At 36.6% G+C, this 13054-nt stretch overlaps 1 non-coding gene across 1 annotated transcript; it reads left to right on the forward strand.

Annotated features, from left to right (window-relative positions):
- Positions 1–8616: 8616 nt before the first annotated feature.
- On the forward strand, positions 8617–8693 carry TRNAC-GCA (transfer RNA cysteine (anticodon GCA)). Its single transcript has one exon. It is a non-coding gene; the product is annotated as a tRNA-Cys (tRNA).
- The last annotated feature ends 4361 nt before the right edge of the window (positions 8694–13054 follow it).

A 13054-nucleotide genomic window follows, 5' to 3' on the forward strand; every position in this document is an offset into this window, starting at 1 on the left:
TCTGGCTGATATGTACATCTATTATCAGACAGTATATCTCACTTGACAATACGTGTCAGAGGAAGAACAATTATTTGTATCATATAATTCTGAAGTCTGATTAGTGTAATATGTAGCTATACTAGGGGCACAAGAAATAGGCGGGTATGATGAACCCCTCATTCACTACCCCGACTCCTATACCCCTCAGAACCTGCTTGGTGTATGGTCCTGTCCCAAATAACTTACTCCTCCATTCACACGTTTTCCGCTGTAGGAAAACTTAAAAGAACAAATAAACTAATAACGTGATTTCTAGTAATTACAAATACCTCATTTACTAAATATTGTTGTTTTGTTTAGCCAACTGTCTGAACACAGGTCTGAAACTCGTAAGTGACAACAATAAGGCATAACTCATGAGGTAACTAAGCCAGGATATAATAGGTTATGACGGCCAGTTCTCTTTCCCCCTCCATTGCATACATCGCTGAATAGTAACATATTACACTAATCAGACTTTAGATGATATTATCATTTATAATATTTCGCAAGTTAGCCATTTCACAAATGTAACAATTATTATAATGTAATGTAAACATAATACGAGAAATCAAATATTTAGCATCACACACAAGTAGACTTATTTTGTTTTTATGTGTTTTCAGAATATTATATTGAAATAGTAAATACTAAAATATAATGTTTATACAGTTATCAACTTTGTGAATCATGAGAAAATAAAAAACTGAAGTGTAAAAAATTAATATATTATTTTGTACTATGTGTAGAAAATGTACACGTTATTATAACATGAACGGCTTAGCTTAACAAAAGAAATAACACAAAAAGTATGACTAAAAATAGTTTTATAAATAAAATTAGGCACTCAACACTACTCCGAATCTATACCATGAGTTTCGTTCAGTCTAAATTTGTTCATGAGTCAGTATCAGTGGCGTGCGCAACCTATTGCATTAGGGTAGGCTCTTCATGTTTGCATGCTACATAGGTATACAACTTACAATATCTCGAACATATTGATAATTTGATATAATTTTAGTGAGTTCTGACATCAAACCAGAGCAGCAGCCAGAAGGAGGGTAAGAAAACAGAAACTTCCGGAAACTAATGATAAAATAAATTGGTAATTAAATAAATCATACCTTATTTACTTAAAGATGAACTCCATTCTGCGTTCCTTTTTAGAAAACTCCTCAATGACATCGCTGTGGAATGTAGGGGATTTTCAGATTTCTTTCAGCTTTTTCTTCTCAATGGACATCAAGGCTAAACTGCTTAATCTTTCTTGCCCTTGAGTTGATCTTTGAAGTGATTTAATCCGCTTAAGGGCAGAAAATGACCTCTCAGCAGATGCAGATGTGCTTGGTATGGTCAAAACCAGTAGGGTCAATTTGTACAATTCGACAAATTCTGTGTGGAGTTGTTTTGATTTTAAATGTGTCACCAGTTCATGAGGGTATTTTCCACGAAACTCTTCCATTGAATATAGGACTGTCAATTCATTTTTTAGACGAACTATATCAAACACTGCACTGTGCTTTACATTCAGCGCATCCAGGGCGGAATTAGGAAAATTTAATTTATAAGACTGAAATTTGTTTGGATCAAGCAATGAAATAAATTCCAACTGAGGGAGATTTCCAAACCTATCTGTAATATGGTTTGTCACATTGTCTATTTTTTCAAAAAATATTCTCCTGTATTTTATGACATCATTTTCCAGGCATTTTCTTTTTCGCGGCACTTCTTCACATTCGACTTCATTACAAACATCACTCCATAATGCATCAAACCTGTATCTCTCATGTACAACAATACGTTTTGTTTCATTAACCTTTTCTACACAATACAGAATATCCAAATGCTTCGTTTGAAGAATGTTGTACAGAATGTCAATGTATGCATAGATCTTTGATAACACATTTAGAAGAAATTTGGTCTCAAACTCTGAAAGGAAAGACAAATATCCACGCGCAAGAGCAACAGTTTCACTTTCCCAGTCTGATGAGTTGTTGAGTATATTTTTTAAAAAGTCCACCAGCAATTTACGGTTCTCCTTTACAATATTGACTATTCTGGAAGAGAAATTTCATCTTGTGGGTGCATTTCTTGGAATTATTCTATTGGAATATTCAGTAAGAGCATGCGCGCGTTTTGTAGACTTGGAGAAGAAGCTACTTAGTCCATTCAATGTCTGAAAAAAATATCCGGCACTCCTCAATACTCATAGCTGACTGAGATAAGACTAGATTTAGGACATGACTGAAACAATGAACAAATAGAGCTCTAGGATAAATGTCTTGAACTGTGGTTTTAAGTCCATTTATTTCTCCAGCCATCTCTGCCGCACCGTCATATGTTTGACCAACTAATTTGTCTCTAATATCATAAGATCCCACTATGTCCATTACATGATTAAATAAACCATTACAGGATCTATCTGCACTCACATCAACGAAGGAAATAAACGTTTTTTGAACCTGTGCTGTCTGGTCATGGACATACCTGAGAGTGGTGGATAGTTGTGATTTGTTGCTTACATCGGATGTTTCATCTAAAATAACTGCAACATGCTGGGCCATGGAAATGTCATTCTTAATAGATTCCATCAACACGCCACTGATAGCAGCTATCAGGTCATTTTGAATTCTGTTGATGTGCCCTTAAATGTTGTAGACGACTCTACATGTTCTCGAAGAGTAGTGTCGTAGCTGCTCAACAAATGTAAACATTCTATATAGTTGCCTTTGTTAAGTGAATCTTCACTTTCGCCATGCCCTCTGAACGGCAGTACTTGCATGGCTAAGAAGCACGTTGTGTCGATTAGGCTTTTCATTATTTCTCTGTTCTTCTTCACCATTTCATTGTGACGCGCCACATCCGATTTCAATTGTTGATCAAGTTGGGTGTCAATACGAACACTTCCAAAACAAGAAAGCTGAACAACCGAACGCAAATGACATTGCGATCATTCGTGTTTGACAATGGCATTGCTGAGATTATTTAAATTATTATAACCCTCTTTGTTCCACACACTTTGTTCGTTACAAATTAATGGTTAGCACGTCTAGCCGCGAAACCAGGTGGCCCGGGTTCGATTCCCGGTCAGGGCAAGTTACCTGGTTGAGGTTTTTTCCGGGGTTTTCCCTCAACCTAATATGAGCAAATGCTGGGTAACTTTCGGTGTTGGATCCCGGACTCATTTCACCGGCATTATCACCTTCATCTCATTCAGACGCTAAATAACCTAAGCTGTTGATAAAGCGTCGTAAAATAACCTACTAAAAAATCGTTACAAATTAATAAGCATGGCCAGCAAAATAATGACTGCATCCTGTTAGCTAATTAGTTTTCACATATTGGTTCACATTGAAATAACGTAAATATTCTCTACTCTTTTCTTTATGTAAAAACTTAAAGTTCGGAAGCGCTGGCACTGGTCTTCCCCCCACAGTTACAATTTCAACTTTTTCGTTCAATGATCTACAACCGAAAGTCCTTTTAAAAATCTGTTCAATTATACAGTGATCTTCTGCCATATTACAACAATATCGCACTAGTTTTACCTCACTTTGTTTAAATAAACTCTATAACACACTCACTTTACCAATAGAAGTTCAAATAAACACTATAATACAGTAATTTCATCACCAAAAGCGCTTTCATTAGCGCCTACCAGCCTAACGTACTACGGCAATGGGCAAGACACGTAAATCAGGGCGCATGCGCCAGCTGTTCTAATGTACTGATTATGAAGGGAAACACTACGCTCACTGCAGGGCCAGGGAGGCTCAGCAAGCCGAGCTGCCCAACTCTCCAGTGACGAAAGATGACACGAGAGCGAGCACACAGCGGACAATAATTGAAATGCGACGTACAGTACCAACCAAAAGGAAATGAAAATAGGATGCCAAGCCAAAATTTGCTGAAATTAGTTAAGGACTCTGCAGACTTTCTTAAATTAACAGTATTACTTTTAAATACAAATTTAATAAATTTCTTCCTGTCTGTCTGGGTAGGCGCAGCAGACCTAGCCTACCCAGAATGCACGCCACTGGTCAGTATTATTGCAATCCGTCAACAATTAAATACAAAAATAATCTGTGGATCCACATATAAGTTACACATCGTGGAAACAGTAAAATGTATTGATTTCGACTCCGATCAAGGTAGGTAGAAATTATAAACAAATAAAACATTCAATATAATGAGAAGCACTGAAATTAATGTGTTTGTATCATTTAATTATACGATTATAACTTTCATCGTCGTCATCATCTCAGTCTGAAAATTTGTCAATTTTGTCAGTAATTATACACATTAGGCCTATACAACAAATTATTCACTTCTTCACATTTAAGGGGATATTACTTATACGGTATAAGCAAAATATATTGTCATTATCAACTCCACATACAGAGAAAGTTTTAGAGAACTGATAAAAATACAGGCATCATAAAGTTCAATTTGTTCAATGTTTAAAAAAATCCACTACTTCGAAAACATGTCAAAATTCACCATCATTATCACTGTCTACTTCAGAACTATCACTTCCTAAATTTACTACAATTCTTTCCATTATCACATCCCTGGTCACTTCTTTCATAAAATCCTCTTCCTGTATTTTCTCAGAGTGCGTCACACATTTTTTTCCAGTCATGCACTGTTACTCTGTCCAAAGCTTCTTCCAGCAACATTCTAACGTCTTTAATTTTAAATGTTTTATTTTTTTCTGCAACCTCCCCTTTTACTGTTGCCCATATTAGTTCGATTGGATTATACTGACAATGGTACGGCGGTAGACGAACTACTTCATGACCCATCTCTGCAGCAATGTTGTCTAACTCGTACACTTTGGGGAACAATCCTTTATATTTATCCACAATCTGGAGTAATTCAGGAACGGACTTTTGAGGATCATGAGGAATTTCTTTACTGGCGAGCCAGGACACAATTTCTAACTTTCTGGAATTTGTTGTGGGAATTTTCTCGAGCACACGCGAATGGTACAATGCATTGTCCATGACGATGACACAGCTTTCTTCCAGACTCCGGAGAAGATCAATGAACCACTCTTTAAACACATTGCTGTTCATTTGCTGATGGTAGTCACCATTGTTGCTTGCTTGAAATACCATCTTTGCCCCTTCAATAAATCCATAGTTCGATGAGCCTGCATGGCAAACAATTAGTCGTGACCCCTTTCCAATGGGCACTGTAAGACCACCAGATGATGATGAATCAGTCCATATATATTTTCTACTGTGGTTTTGGTTCACCCACGTTTCATCTATATAAATTATTGGGCGCAGAGTTTCTTCTTCTCTGATGTTGTGCATTTTCCTTAAGAAAGAGATTCGTGCTGCAACGATGTCGTTTCTTTCCACAAGAAAACGTCTGCCGTCATTGCTCCTCTTGTATGTATATCCAAGTCTTCTCAGAATTTTGCCCATCGAACTCTTAGAGCCTTCGAAATTAACAGCTTCCATCACTTTTTCCCGCGTGGGGTACATACCTTGGTCATAAAATTCTTGAATTTTACGCCTAATGAGATCCTTCTGGAAATCGTCTATATCAGTGACAGGCTTCGTATGTTCTACTGTCTTCTTCGGAGACGAAAAAGATGGCTCCGCAGCATTGTTTTCTGCTGTTCTTCTTCCTTCTGCACAAATTCTCTGAACCGATCGCAGAGAAACACCACACGCCTTGGCAGTAGCTGTCTGCGTTGATGATAGTACACTTTTAATGTCCTCACAATCTTTAAGTTCTTTCAAGAAACAGTAAACTTGATAAATAACGCCTTTAGTATGGCTTCTGATATCAGGGCTCGACTGAGACATGATAGCGATTACTTGGATGATTAGTATTTAAAAATACTGTTTGTAATCAGTAATTAGTATTTTAAAATACTGTTTATTGTTGTATATATTTGCAAACAAGCTATAACACAGTAGTATCACAGACGAGCACTTGTCAACAACTAGCATTCGAACGCAGCGAGAGGAAGGTCTCTTTGTTCAGGTCATAAACCGCTAGGGAAAGTGTGGAGTGAGTCGTTTCCGCACAAGACCAAAAACCCGCCTATTTCTCTTGTCCTTACTATAGTCAGCGATGTATGCAATGGAGGGGGAAAGAAATTGGTCACCCTACCCAATTATCTTCTGGCTTAGTTGCTTCATGAGTGATGACTTATTGGTGTCACTTATGAGATTCAGACCTGTCTTTGGACAGCTGAAAAAGCAACAACTTTTGATAGGCTCAAAAACTTTTATCTCACGTAAAAACTGTCAGGAATGGTAGAGAAGCTCATTTTTTTTGCTGATGCTATAGACTTATAGAGGATTCCGCGTTAAGAAAATGCATTGAGCATATAGGGCTGTTCGATCAAATGACCAGTTGTCAAAGAAACGCCTACTTACCACATAGCTTCTACAATGTACTTTGCAAGGTCCATAAAACCAATAACTTTTTCTTAATGTGGAATGTTCTATAGTAAAGCATGCGGGAATCTCAGTCCTTTTGTTCTCGTTTTCTAAAAAAAGTCTCCTCCGAGTAGCCAATTTGGAAGTTCTTTTCTTTAACATTTTATCGGGCTCTAGCATCCATATGCTTGAGGGTAAAGGGTGTCCTTTGGACTGCAGTTAGAATTTGGTGACCTCTCTGCTCTACATACATCACCTTTCTTCCCGCTGCACATTCGGCAGAGTTATGGTGGTGAGAATCTTCACAGATGGATAGATTATAACCTTGGACTTGTTTCGAAAATAAACTTCTATTTGGGATTGCGATTTTGCTGCTCCTGCGTCCGATGTGAGTCACGGGTGAATGCAACACTGCGCCCCATTCCTCTATTGCGTCATTAGGCCTATATATCTACGTCGTCCATTTTCCTACAACGCCAACCACATAATCCCTCATACATGCACTTCCTCGTCAGCCAGTAGGATACTAATTTATTTGTTGGTTCATTGCCCAGTATCTTATTCACCTACTCAAGCGCCCACTAGTACACTTTCTCATCCATTTTCCTACAACTCCAACCACATAATCCCTCATACATGCACTTCCTCGTCCAGCCAGTAGGCTACTAATTTATTTGTTGGTTCACTGCCCAGTATCTTATTCACCTACTCAAGCACCCACTAGTACACTTTCTCATCCATTTTCCTATAACTCCAACCACATAATCCCTCATACATGCATTTCCTCGTCCAGCCAGTAGGCTACTAATTTATTTGTTGGTTCACTGCCCAGTATCTTATTCACCTACTCAAGTGCCCACTAGTACACTTTCTCATCCATTTTCCTACAACTTCAACCACATAATTCCTCATACATGCACTTCCTCGTCCAGCCAGTAGGCTACTAATTTATTTGTTGGTTCATTGCCCAGTAACTTATTCACCTACTCAAGTGCCCACTAGCACACTTTCTCATCCATTTTCCTACAACTTCAACCACATAATTCCTCATACATGCACTTCCTCGTCCAGCCAGTAGGCTACTAATTTATTTGTTGGTTCATTGCCCAGTATCTTATTCATCTACTCAAGTGCCCACTAGTACACTTTCTCATCCATTTTCCTACAACTCCAACCACATAATTCCTCATACATGCACTTCCTCGTCCAGCCAGTAGGCTACTAATTTATTTGTTGGTTCATTGCCCAGTATCTTATTCACCTACTCAAGTGCCCACTAGTACACTTTCTCATCCATTTTCCTACAACTCCAACCACATAATCCCTCATACATGCACTTCCTCGTCCAGCCAGTAGGATACTAATTTATTTGTTGGTTCACTGCCCAGTATCTTATTCACCTACTCAAGCGCCCACTAGTACACTTTCTCGTCAATGTTTTTCCTGTACCATCTGACAATTTCGAAATGTGTTGCAGGGAAGCATGTGTGGGTGAGATGGGTGAGACATTTGGCTGCAGAACATGTGGTTGATCCTTAGTCTCCTGCTGCAGAACTTCACCTTCAAGCCGGCACCAAACCAGAAGCTTCCAGACCTCATCAAGGTGCATGGTTTCCACCAGACATCACCAGATTTCTGGTTCTGTCCAGTGCCACGGGTGTGAACCTTTGCACAAGTGATTCTCAAACGACAACCTGTAGGTAATCCTCTCAGAGCTTTTCACTTAGGACACATACATATGAAATTTAGCAGAGGAATCCTCGTCATTACTGATTACTTTCCAAATTAATGTGAAGTTTAGCTGGGTGCGAAATCACGAACTTTGAATATTTGATTTACATTTGTTGGAATAGAAGCAGTCCTGCAGAACAGAAGGATAACTTCCATGGGTCGGAGTTTGAGAAACTGTTCACTGTGGGAAAGCCATGTTACACCTGTGTTTAAACATATCTACAACTTCAAACACATTAGTTGTCAGATAGCTGGAAAAATAATAAGAATGTGTGTCGAATATGAATGAGGTCTCGCCATAAATGAATATGGCCATAAAGTCATTTAATATGCGCTCCTGTATATATATATATATATATATATATATATATATATATATGACGTGTATCATCTTAAATGCAGGTAGTAAGGCCGTAACATAATACTACGAGAGGAGTTCGGCCGGCGTCGTGGATCGTGTCCCGGCATGGCTCAGTTGGTTAAGAGCACTCAGCGTGCACAGCTGAGAGGTCCTGGGTTCGATTCCCGGTGCCGGTACGAATTTTTCTCGTACTTAGTGGTAATAAAAATAAGAATGTGTTTTATGCTGTTTATATGAAGAGGCTAGTAGTAACTAGAGAGTATTGCTATTTATTGAAGGTAAATGTTCTGTGAAGCTCTAATTGGATACAGATAAACAGATTGTTTCATAATTAAGACTAACAATTTTGGGATATACTACAGAGTAGTGCCTAAAGCAGCTTTACAAGAGGTGACGGTATGCAACTGAGTAAATACAGGGAGGCTGATGCTGATGACTTCAAGAGAAACAATTATCATTTCGAAAGATTAAAATTTCTCAGAAATAATTATTTTTTAGACATTCGTTTCATGGTGACGACTTTTCGATTCTCATTTTAGCATAAAAAAATTCATTGAATTCTGCATCCATATATTAGTGTGCTTAAAAAGTAAATTTCCATGCCTGAAGTACTTTTAAGCACACTAATTAGAAATAATGAAAACATAAATTCCAATTATTTATTTATTATAAATATTCTCAACACAATTATTTAAAATTGAAATTACATTTGGAGATTTGATATATAAATTATTCACTTCCAAATCACTCACTTTTCTAATTACATTTATCACTTTCATTGTAATAATTGTATATTCCAAATTACATAACAAGCAGAAAACAACTTCATAACAACCAGCAAAACAATCACTACATATCCGAAGGCCATGAAATCTATCTCTTTTTATATGAATATAATACTCTTTCGTCTTCAACATCATAAATTCGCCATTGCAAGATAACGAATCAACAATTTCATTCTCTTTAAAATATAAATACATTTAGGATTCTCGAGTGACTGTTCAAAATATTTTGCACGAAATACATGCGAAACCAGCGTTTTAAGTACTTGCAGTATTGGACAATCTTCACTTGTCATGCTTAAAATGTTATTATTTCGCAACTTGTTGCATAAATAGCAATTATAATTATGATTATTTTTATCCCTTTATCTTTTAAACACATTTACAAACACCCATTTTGTAAACATGTCCACATTATTATTTTCAGTTGCAACAAATAACTTTGTGCGAGATCATGCGTATTTGCTTGTTTTCCGCACAGAACCAATACGCGGTAAGTGTGAAATACCACATTCAGTATCCCCAACGTAACACACATAACAATTTCCCTCTTCTTACCGCTTAAGCGCAACATTCATTTTACTGCTTTAGGCTTTTAACATATTATTTTTAGAGACGTTTAACATAGTAATAATTATAAATTGGAAACTTACCACTGCAATTTCACCTAAATTGCAATGTTAATTATTGTTTTTAAATATTTGCAAAAATTAAGTAAAGTCTACTATTCCACGAAACTTATTGCATTCCTGATAAAAGTAACTTAACATTAAGGAAGCCGTGAAAAAATCAACAAGATTCCAGATGCCGATGTCATTACTGCAATATGTTATATAAATAATATTGTTAAAATATTAAAATGAAAAATAAGTCATTACATAACCTTACCGTTTGTTTTACGTTCGCATTTATAGACTGGGGGAAAAAAAAGACAGACGTATATCACAGCCTGCTGGAGTATAGTAAACACAGAAAACATTTCGGGGGTTTAGAGTCATAACAGCGTATCTACAAAATTGGCCATTTTGACTTATCTACACCATTCATGACTTGGGAAACCAATCTATTTAATGACAAAACAACGGAACATCTATCTTTAACCGTTACGGAGATAGTGTGCTGCGTATCTACAAATGCACGTGATTATTTAATGTCAGAACAACGTATCACCTTATACGTTAATTTGGCTCCATATATTATGCTATGGTGTTGAATGTCAGAACAGCGTATGTGTAGATCCGTTGTTTTGTCTCTAAATGCGTATCATTTATTTTTAGATACGCAATCAAAATACAGAATATCTGCATCCTTATATTCACTCACTGTTGGCGTAATCCTTGAAATAAAGGATTTTAAAATGATTGTTATCCCTAATGCAGTCCAATTATACATATTACCGGCACTGTCAGTCATGTAAAGATATCGTTCAATGAACTTGTGCTGAGCAGTCAACGTGTTCTTTAGAGGAACAAAAATTCTTGATCTCCTGAAAAATGAAAAATGTGTTACTGAAGAGAATTCAGATTCAGTTAATATCCGCAATGTCTTTCAACTTCAAGGATCAACACTGAAGCCTGCAATGGTAAGATTATATACCGGTAATGTTGTTTCATTACTCGTCGTTAATATTCAATTTTAAAATTTTGATAGAATCAACAGATATCAAGTGGGTTATAATTGCTTATAATACATTTTACTTTAAAATTAATCTCTACGTACATACTCCAAGTCAAAACTATCCCTTTATACACATTCAGAAAATTACGGCCATATTCCATAGTCTGAAAGTTCAGAATATCGACCGAAGGCAAATCAATTGCTGGACGGTCAGTTAAACCGAAAGATTTCTCAAAATGTGTAAGGAAATGCAATTTCAAATTTACTCAGGCTGAGTAGCTACCAATTGATGAAGAATTTTGGAATTTAAATGATACATATAAGCAGCTTTTAACGGTGAAAATTTGCAAGTTTGTCAGGCCTGGTTTCTTACAATACTCGATTTGTCTGAATCGTTCAGACATGAAATTCTGTACGTATAGAAGGAATAAACATAATATAATTTCATAATTTCAAGAGATCAAAGAGGACAGCAGAAACCAGCATGGCTAATTCAGACGTTGTAATGGAAAGAATTACATTTCATATAAATGGTTTTCCAAAAATACTGTATGCTGAAAAATGTAAAAATTATGGTATAACTACTGAAAAAGAATAATTTTGTCGAAATATATTCACAACATAGAATTGCCCTTCCGTTTGTCTAAAAATGATCTGTGCGATACATGCTACATATTTTCTCATATGAAAGCCACAGATAAATTCACCGTCAAGATGAGGATGCTCACAATGAACAGAAATGTTTAGCCAGGACTAGAAAAGACAACATTGAGACGGAAGCTGCAACTGGAAAATCCATTTAGCTGAATTTGATCTGGAGACTGTCTGCTACTGTCCCAAAACAGATGCTAAAGCATTATTTTATGGGCGAATATTGGCTGTGTACAACTTAACTGTATACAATACAACTTCTATAAAGAAGTCGCATGCTATGTGGAGTGAAAGAACTACCAAACGTGGATCTGCAGAAGTAGCTTCATGTCTTTTTAATTTGTTACAAAAATGCAGATGGTAAGGATTGGAATTACTTTTTCAACACATGCGGTGGACAAACCAGAAATGTAAATATGTCTGCTATGTTTCTGCATGCTGTTAAGCATCTTGACACCCCTGTAATCAATGATATGTCCTTTGAGTCAGGCCACTCACAAATAGAGTGCGACTCTGATCATGTCTCAGTAGAGAAAAGAACAAAATTATTTCACATCGGGATGCTTCATTACTGTCAGAATGACAAACAAAAAAATACCATATAATTGAAATTCAGCATGTAGCGAATTTTTCAGAACTGAGGTGCCACATGATAAAGGACAGAGAATTTTTCAGTGATGTAAATAATGTCAATTGGATCAAGATGGCTTGGTTTTAGTACAGGAAAGAAGACTTAGAACTCATTTATTTTAAATACAGCAACAGGACTTCACAAGAATTTGGGCTTAGAAGAATACTAATGCGCAGAACTAAAACAAGAATGCGAGATTCTTTCACACTTCAGCCTTTTTTCTCTTCTCCAGTTCATGTTCAGAAACAATAACTTAAAGATCTTCTAGTTCTACGCAATATGGGGACTATTCCTGAGCAGTATCATCACAATGCTATAAGTCATTAATAAATGACGTTACAGACGGGAAAGAAGCACAGGTTAATGAAGGTGATTATGGTGATGGTGATGATGATGATGATAATGATGATGATGATGATAATCAGCATTGTGATGCACTTGGAGAGCTATGATAAGTAGAGGAATCCGGTTAAGAAAGCCAGCTATAACGGCTAACAGGTGGACCACCGTGCTAATCATACGATACCTCTATCCTAGTTAGATTCCGCCTCTGCTTAGGCATCTGTGCTTGAGGCCAGCTGGCTGGTCGGTCTGGATCATTAAAGTGCTGTAGCGCTACGAATATTATTATTATGATTATTATTATTATTATTATTATTATTATTATTAATGAGGACTATTCCTTTTCAGTACAATAATTCTTTACTAATGTTTGAGTGATACCGGTCTATGTACAAGTCATTGCAGTTAGTTATGGTAAATTATGGTATATTGCCATCAGTTTAGTATTTTAAAAATTTTGGCATATTATCCAACATCTTACTAATCAATATTATAAGAAAGACTTATCAAACTG

The sequence above is a fragment of the Periplaneta americana genome, chromosome 6, assembly GCF_040183065.1.
Source record: "Periplaneta americana isolate PAMFEO1 chromosome 6, P.americana_PAMFEO1_priV1, whole genome shotgun sequence".
Classification (NCBI taxonomy): domain Eukaryota; kingdom Metazoa; phylum Arthropoda; class Insecta; order Blattodea; family Blattidae; genus Periplaneta; species Periplaneta americana.